The following is a 9,256-nucleotide window of genomic DNA, read 5'->3' on the forward strand; positions in this document are numbered from 1 at the left end:
AGTCTCTCGCATCAATACCCGGCATTCGGGAACGGAGCATTCAGCTGCATAGAAATACATGTATCCGCACTCTCCAGTCCCGAGTGTTGATGTGAGAATCGTGCGAGTTCCTCACAAGTGTGACCCCGGCCTTAGGTCTCTTTCTGATGTCAGTAAATAAACGAGCTGCTATTCATCAGTGTTTGGTCTGTGCCAGTTTTACTAGTGATTTTCTCAGATGATTGTAAAGCTTCTCTTGTCTATTTGGCCACGTTCACTCTGTCAGTATTTGGACAGTATTTTACCTCAGTATTTGTAGCCCAAACCAGAAGTTGTGATAAATCCAGAAGTGGTGACGAGATTCTATTATACTTTTCCTCTGAGTGTTCCTCTCCTGATTTTGGCTTATAAATACTGAGGTAAAATACTGAACGTGTGAACATGGTTTTATTAGTGTTAGGCCTCACTTATATGTCAGTATTTCATCAATATTTTCTATGCCAAAGCCAGGAAAGAAAAGTACAGAGAGAAATTATAATTAAAGTATTTGACACCTGTTCTGTGTTTTGGTGCTGCTCCTGCCATAGAAATACTGATGTGTGAATGAGGCCTTAGTCACATCCGTGTGTGATTTTCACAGATCCATAGACAGTGGTGTAACTATCCGATGGGCCCCGGTGGAACATTTGACCCTGGTCCCTCCTCGTGTGTTCGTCAGATGTATCGGTCCGTGTAGCGTTCTATATCCGATGAAGACATACTAGTTGCAATCTCCCATTATTTAGTAATGTCCCCCGTCCTGGTATATGTTCCCCATTCTGCTGCTGTTATTTAATGCATAGAAAAAAATGTTACTCCCCTTCCCTCCGCTCCCCCGCCGTCCTCTTCTGCTGCTTTTTATCTGCAGGATCCGCACTAAACTACACAATAACAATCTCTCTGATTTTTGCATTTTTCTTGCATTTTTTTGTGCATTTTCTCTTATTTTATGCGTTTTTGGTGCAGATGCGAAGCCGCGTTTTTAATGCGTTTTTTTATACTACAGATACTTTGGTTCTGCATTAAAAATGGAGCTGTGTTTTACATGTGTATTTTTTTTCAGGCACCTCATAAAGAAACAACGTACAAAGACGGCAAAGTTCAGCAGCGTCTTCAGACCACAGAGGGCCGGAGGTTACATGAAATCACATCCACTTTACTTGGACGCTTAAATGCAGCAGATTTTCTGCACAAAAAACTGCAGCATTTACACCAAGTGTGACCACGGCCGAACTGTGCAAGAACTGCTGCCCGCTGTGTCTAAACAGTTGTAGTGACTCCACCTGGTCATGAAGAGAATCCACAAAACTTTACTGCATACAAAGACCAATATTTGCAAATGTTGAGTTTGGTGAAGTAGAATTCATCTCCACCTCTTCCTATCAGGCTGAAATATAGTCAGACTCCAGCAGACGACGCTGTATGTGGCTGATGAGACTCCTCATTCGGTCTCATTCAGACATCCATGAAAACACAAACCATTGTCCATCAGTGTTTTTATTACCATTTTCATCATTGTTTGATCAGTTTTTACTATTATTATACATTTTTATAGCACCATTTATTCCATGGCGCTTTACATGTGAGAAGGGGGCAAATATAGACAAATACAATTAACATGAGCAAAAAACAAGGCAGTAACAGGTAAAGAAGGAGGGAGGACCCTGCCCGCGAGAGCTCACAGTCTGCAGGGGATGGGTGAGGATACACTAGGAGAGGGGAGAGCTGGTTGTGTGGCGGGTCAGTAGGTTCAGGATCTCTGCAGGCTGTAGGCTTGTCGGAAGAGGAGAGTCTTCAGGTTCTTTTTGCAGGTTTCTATGGTAGGTGAGAGTCTGATGTGCTGGGGTTGAGAGTTCCAGAGTATGGGGGAAGCACGGGAGAAGTCTTGGATGCGGTTGTGGGAAGAAGAAGGGGAATAGAGAAGGAGATCTTGAGAGGATCGGAGGTTGCGTGTAGGTAAGAACCGGGAGATGAGGTCACAGATGTATGGAGGAGACAGGTTGTGGATGGCTTTGTATGTCATAGTAAAGGTTTTGAACTGGAGTCTCTGGGCGATAGGAAGCCAGTGAAGGGCTTGGCATAGGGGAGAGGCTGGGGAATAGCGGGGGGACAGGTGGATTAGTCGGGCAGCAGAGTGTAGGATGGATTGGAGTGGTGCCAGAGTGCTAGAGGGGAGGCCAGAGAATAGGAGTTTGCAGTAGTCAAGGCGGGAGATGATAAGGGCATGCACTAGTGTTTTTGTGGTGTCGCGGTCAAGGAATGCACGGATCCAGGAAATATTTTTGAGTATGAGACGGCAGGAGGAGGCAAGGGCTTGGATATGTGGCTTGAAGCAGAGTTCAGAGTCGAGGATTACCCCGAGGCATCGGGCTTGTGGGACTGGGGATTGTGAGCAGCCATTGACATTGATGGATAGGTCTGGTGGAGGGGTAGAGTGATATGGAGAAAGATGATGAATTCTGTTTTGTGCATGTTCAGTTTTAGAAAGCGAGCAGAAAAGAAGGCTGAAATAGCAGAGAGACAGTGCGGGATTTTGGTAAGGAGGTGAGGTCAGGTCCGGATAGGTAGATCTGCGTGTCATCAGCGTAGAGATGATACTGCATACTGTGGGATTCTATGAGCTGTCCCAGGCCAAAGGTGTAGATGGAGAAGACTAGGGGTCCTAGAACTGAGCCTTGATGAACACCGACAGACAAGGGGCGAAATGAGGAGGTGCTGTGGGAGAGGGAGACACTGAATGATCGGTCTGTTAGATATGACGAGATCCAGGATAGGGCCAAGTCTGTGATGCCAAGAGATGAGAGGATCTGTAGCAGAAGGGAGTGGTCCACAGTGTCAAAGGCAGAAGACAGGTCCAGGAGGAGGACAGAGTAGTGTCGCTTGCTCTTGGCAGTTAGTAGGTCATTGGTGACTTTAGTTAGGGCAGTTTCATTTGAGTGATGGGGTCCGAAGTCAGATTGTAACCGGTCAAACAGGAAGCAGGAGGATAGGTGGGAGGACAGTTCAAGATGGACATGTTCCAGTAGTTTTGAGGCATAAGGGAGAAGAGATATTGAGCGATAGCTAGGATGGGTCGAGGGCTTTTTGAGGATGGGTGTGATCTTGGCATGTTTGAAGGATGAGGGGAAGACACCTGTTGTGAGAGGTTGAAACTGTGTGTTAGGGTTGGGATCAAGACTGTGGTGAGGTTAGGGATGAGGTGGGATGGGAGCGGGTCAAGCTTGCAAGTGGTGAGGTGTGATCTTGACAGGAGGGTGGAGAGCTGATTTTCTGTCATGGTGAAGTTGGTTTTGGATGAATAGGGTTGAGCAGCTAAGAGGGGCATTGGGCGCTGTGGGCCAAAGCTTTCTCTGATCGTATCGATCTTCTGTTTAAAGAAAGAGGCAAAGTCTTCAGCAGAAATGAGAGGGGAGGGAGGAGGTGCAGTGTTATGGACCTGGTGGTTAGGAGCACCCGGAATGACCTGATGAGTAAACTAGTAATCGGAACAAGCTCTGGGAAGGTGGGAACTCTGCTGACCGCAAACTCTACTCCTATCACACACACTAGAAATAGCCGTGGAGCGTACCTAACTCTCCCTAGACGCCTCTTCACAGCCTAAGAGCTAACTACCCCTAAAGATAGAAATAGAAGCCTAACCTTGCCTCAAAGAAATTCCCCAAAGGTAAAGGCAGCCCCCACATATATTGACTGTGAGTTAAGAGGAAAGTCACAAACATAGGAATGAAACAGGTTTTAGCAAAAGAGGCCAGACTTCACTAAATAGTCAGAGGATAGAAAAGGGAACTATGCGGTCAGCACAAAAGACTACAAAAAACCACGCAGAGTAAGCAAAAAGACTCCCCACACTGACTCACGGTGTGGAGGTGCCACTCTGCACCCCAGAGCTTCCAGCTAGCAAGGGAATATCATGATAGCAAGCTGGACTAGAAATTAGCAGTACTAAGAAATATATTCAGGAAGCAGTAACAACAAATGAACTAGCAAAGACTTAGCTTCTGCTGGAGTAGACAGGTCCTCAGAGAAGTCCAAGAGAGATCTGAACCAATACTGAAACATTGACAGCTGGCATGAAGTAACGATCTGAGTGGAGTTAAATAGGGAAGCCAGCATAGCAATAAACGAGAGCAGCTGACAAAACCAACCTCAGTGACCAGCAGTTCCGCTCAAAGCCACCAGAGGGAGTCCAAGAGCAGAACTAACCAAAGTACCATTCATGACCACAGGAGGGAGTCCGAGAACGGAATTCACAACAGTACCCCCCCTTGAGGAGGGGTCACCGAACCCTCACCAGGGCCCCCAGGCCGATCAGGACGAGCCAAATGAAAAGCAGGAACTAAATCGGCAGCGTGGACATCGGAGGCAACAACCCAGGAATTATCCTCCTGACCATAGCCCTTCCACTTAACCAGGTACTGAAGCTTCCGTCTCGAAATACGAGAATCCAAATTTTTTTCCACCACATACTCCAACTCCCCCTCAACCAACACCGGGGCAGGAGGATCAACGGAGGGAACCATAGGCGCCACGTACCTCCGCAACAACGATCTATGGAACACATTATGGATGGCAAAAGAAGCTGGAAGGACCAAACGAAATGAGACAGGGTTGAGAATTTCAGAAATCTTATAAGGACCAATGAAACGAGGCTTAAACTTAGGAGAAGAAACCTTCATAGGAACATAACGAGAAGACAACCAAACCAAATCCCCAACACGAAGTCAGGGACCAACACAACGACGGCGTTTAGCGAAACGTTGAGCCTTCTCCTGGGACAACGTCAGATTGTCCACTACGTGAGTCCAAATTTTGCTGCAACCTGTCCACCACAGAATCCACACCAGGACAGTCAGAAGGCTCAACCTGCCCCGAAGAAAAACGAGGATGAAAACCAGAATTGCAAAAAAAAGGCGAAACCAAAGTAGCTGAACTAGCCCGATTATTAAGGGCGAACTCAGCCAATGGCAAGAAGGTCACCCAATCATCCTGATCAGCAGAAACAAAGCATCTCAGATAGGTTTCCAAAGTCTGGTTGGTTCGTTCGGTTTGGCCATTTGTTTGAGGATGGAAAGCCGAAGAAAAAAGACAAATCAATGCCCATCTTAGCACAAAAGGACCGCCAAAACCTAGAGACAAACTGGGAACCTCTGTCCGACACAATGTTCTCCGGAATGCCATGCAAACGAACCACATGTTGAAAAAATAATGGCACCAAATCAGAGGAGGAAGGTAATTTAGGCAAGGGTACCAAATGGACCATCTTAGAAAAGCGATCACAAACCACCCACATGACAGACATCCTTTGAGAGACAGGAAGATCTGAAATAAAATCCATGGAAACATGCGTCCAAGGCCTTTTCGGGACTGGCAAGGGCAAAAGCAACCCACTGGCACGAGAACAGCAGGGCTTAGCCCGAGCACAAGTCCCACAGGACTGCACAAAAGAACGCACATCCCGAGACAAGGAAGGCCACCAAAAGGACCTAGCCACCAAATCTCTGGTCCCAAAAATCCCAGGATGACCAGCCAACACTGAGCAATGAACCTCAGAAATAACTCTGCTAGTCCATCTATCAGGGACAAATAGTTTCTCCGCTGGACAACGGTCAGGTCTATCATCCTGAAACTCCTGCAGCACCCGCCGCAAATCAGGGGAGATGGCAGACAGAATTACCCCCTCTTTGAGAATACCAGCCGGCTCAGGGACTCCCGGAGAATCAGGCACAAAACTCCTAGAAAGGGCATCCGCCTTCACATTCTTAGAACCTGGAAGGTATGAGACCACAAAATCGAAAAGGGAGAAAAACAGCGACCATCGAGCCTGTCTAGGATTCAACCACTTGGCAGACTCGAGATAAGTCAGATTTTTGTGATCCATCAAGACCACCACGCGGTGCTTAGCTCCCTCAAGCCAATGTCGCCACTCCTCGAATGCCCACTTCATAGCCAGCAGCTCCCGGTTGCCAACATCATAATTACGCTCAGCAGGCGAAAACTTTCTAGAAAAGAAGGCACATGGCTTCATCACAGAGCCATCAGAACTTCTTTGAGACAAAACAGCCCCTGCTCCAATCTCAGAAGCATCAACCTCGACCTGGAAAGGGAGCGAAACATCTGGCTGACGCAACACAAGGGGCGAAGAAAAACGACGTTTCAGCTCCTGAAAAGCCTCAACGGCCGCAGAGGACCAATTCACCACATCAGCACCTTTCTTTGTCAAATCAGTCAAAGGTTTAACCACACTAGAAAAATTAGCGATGAAGCGACGGTAAAAATTAGCAAACCCCAGGAATTTCTGGAGGCTCTTCACAGATGTAGGTTGAGTCCAATCATAAATGGCCTGAACTTTAACAGGGTCCATCTCGATAGTAGAAGGGGAAAAAATGAAGCCCAAAAAGGAAACCTTCTGAACTCCGAAGAGACATTTAGACCCCTTCACAAACAAGGAATTAGCACGAAGGACCTGGAATACCATTCTGACCTGTTTCACATGAGACTCCCAATCATCCGAAAAGACCAAAATATCATCCAAATATACAATCATGAATCTATCCAGATACTTTCGGAAGATGTCATGCATAAAGGACTGAAACACAGATGGAGCATTTGAAAGCCCGAATGGCATTACCAGGTACTCAAAATGGCCCTCGGGCGTATTAAATGCTGTTTTCCATTCATCGCCCTGTTTAATACGCACAAGGTTATACGCCCCTCGAAGATCTATCTTGGTGAACCAACTAGCCCCCTTAATCCGAGCAAACAAATCAGACAGCAGAGGCAAAGGGTACTGAAATTTGACCGTGATCTTATTGAGAAGGTGGTAATCTATACAGGGTCTCAGAGAACCATCCTTCTTGGCCACAAAAAAGAACCCTGCTCCCAACGGTGATGAAGACGGGCGAATATGCCCTTTCTCCAAGGACTCCTTTATATAACTCCGCATAGCGGCGTGCTCTGGCACAGATAAATTGAAAAGTCGGCCCTTAGGAAACTTACTACCAGGAATCAAATTTATAGCACAATCACAATCCCTATGAGGGGGTAGGACACTGGATTTGGGCTCATCAAATACATCCTGGTAATCCGACAGAAACTCAGGGACTTCAGAAGGAGTGGAAGCAGAAATTGACACCAACGGAACATCGCCGTGTACCCCTTGACAACCCCAACTAGACACAGACATTGATTTCCAATCCAATACTGGATTATGAACCTGTAGCCAAGGCAAACCCAACACGACCACATCATGCAAATTATGCAACACCAAAAAGCGAATATCTTCCTGATGTGCAGGAGCCATGCACATGGTCAACTGAGTCCAGTACTGAGGTTTATTCTTGGCCAACGGCATGGCATCAATTCCCCTTAATGGAATAGGATACTGCAAAGGCTCCAAGAAAAAAACCACGGCGCCTGGCAAACTCCAAGTCCATCAAATTCAGGGCAGCGCCTGAATCCACAAATGCCATAAATGAGTAGGATGACAAAGAGCAAATCAGAGTAACAGACAAACGAAATTTAGGCTGTACAGTACCAATGGTGACAGACCTAGCGAACCGCTTAGTGCGCTTAGGACAATCAGAGATAGCATGAGTGGGGTCACCACAGTAAAAACACAGCCTATTCTGATGTCTGTGTTCTTGCCGTTCAGTTCTGGTCAAAGTTCTATCACATTGCATAAGCTCAGGCCTCTGCTCAGAGGACACCGCCAAATGGTGCACAATTTTGCGCTCACGCAAACGCCGATCAATTTGGATGGCCAAGGACATTGATTCATTCAGACCAGCAGGCGTGGGGAATCCCACCATAACATCCTTAAGGGCTTCAGAAAGACCCTTTCTTAAAATTGCTGCCAGGGCACACTCATTCCATTGAGTAAGCACAGACCATTTTCTAAACTTCTGACAATATATCTCTGCTTCATCCTGACCCTGACACAAAGCTAGCAAGATTTTCTCTGCCTGATCCACTGAATTCGGTTCGTCATAAAGCAATCCAAGCGCCAGAAAAAACGCATCTACATTAAGCATTGCAGGATCTCCTGGCGCAAGGGAGAATGCCCAGTCTTGAGGGTCGCCACGCAACAAAGAAATAATAATTTTTACTTGCTGAATGGGGTCACCAGAGGAGCGGGGTTTCAAAGCAAGAAACAGTTTACAATTATTTTTGAAATTCAGAAACTTAGATCTATCCCCAGAAAACAAATCAGGAATTGGAATTCTAGGCTCTAACATCGGATTCTGAACTACATAATCTTGAATGCTTTGGACCCTTGCAGCGAGTTGATCCACACAAGAGGACAGACCTTGATTATATCCATATCTACACCTGAGTCCTGAACCACCCAGAGATTAAGGGGAAAAGAGAGACAAACACACTGCAAAGAAAAAAAAATGGGTTCAGAACTTCTCTTATCCCTCTTTTGAGATGCATTAACACTTTGTGGTCCAGCTGTACTGTTATGGACCTGGTGGTTAGGGGCACCCAGAATGACCTGATGAGTAAACTAGTAATCGGAACAAGCTCTGGGAAGGTGGGAACTCTGCTGACCGCAAACCCTACTCCTATCACACACACTAGAAATAGCCGTGGAGCGTACCTAACTCTCCCTAGACGCCTCTTCACAGCCTAAGAGCTAACTACCCCTAAAGATAGAAATAGAAGCCTAACCTTGCCTCAGAGAAATTCCCCAAAGGTAAAGGCAGCCCCCCACATATATTGACTGTGAGTTAAGAGGAAAGTCACAAACACAGGAATGAAATAGGTTTTAGCAAAAGAGGCCAGACTTCACTAAATAGTCAGAGGATAGAAAAGGGAACTATGCGGTCAGCACAAAAGACTAGAAAAAACCATGCAGAGTAAGCAAAAAGACTCCCCACACCGACTCACAGTGTGGAGGTGCCACTCTGCACCCCAGAGCTTCCAGCTAGCAAGGGAATATCATGATAGCAAGCTGGACTAGAAATTAGCAGTACTAAGAAATATATTCAGGAAGCAGTAACAACAAATGAACTAGCAAAGACTTAGCTTCTGCTGGAGTAGACAGGTCCTCAGAGAAGTCCGAGAGATCTGAACCAATACTGAAACATTGACAGCTGGCATGAAGTAACGATCTGAGTGGAGTTAAATAGGGAAGCCAGCATAGCAATGAATGAGAGCAGCTGACAAAACCAACCTCAGTGACCAGCAGTTCCGCTCAAAGCCACCAGAGGGAGTCCAAGAGCAGAACTAACCAAAG

This window comes from Ranitomeya variabilis, chromosome 7 (assembly GCF_051348905.1).
Source record: "Ranitomeya variabilis isolate aRanVar5 chromosome 7, aRanVar5.hap1, whole genome shotgun sequence".
Lineage (NCBI taxonomy): Eukaryota > Metazoa > Chordata > Amphibia > Anura > Dendrobatidae > Ranitomeya > Ranitomeya variabilis.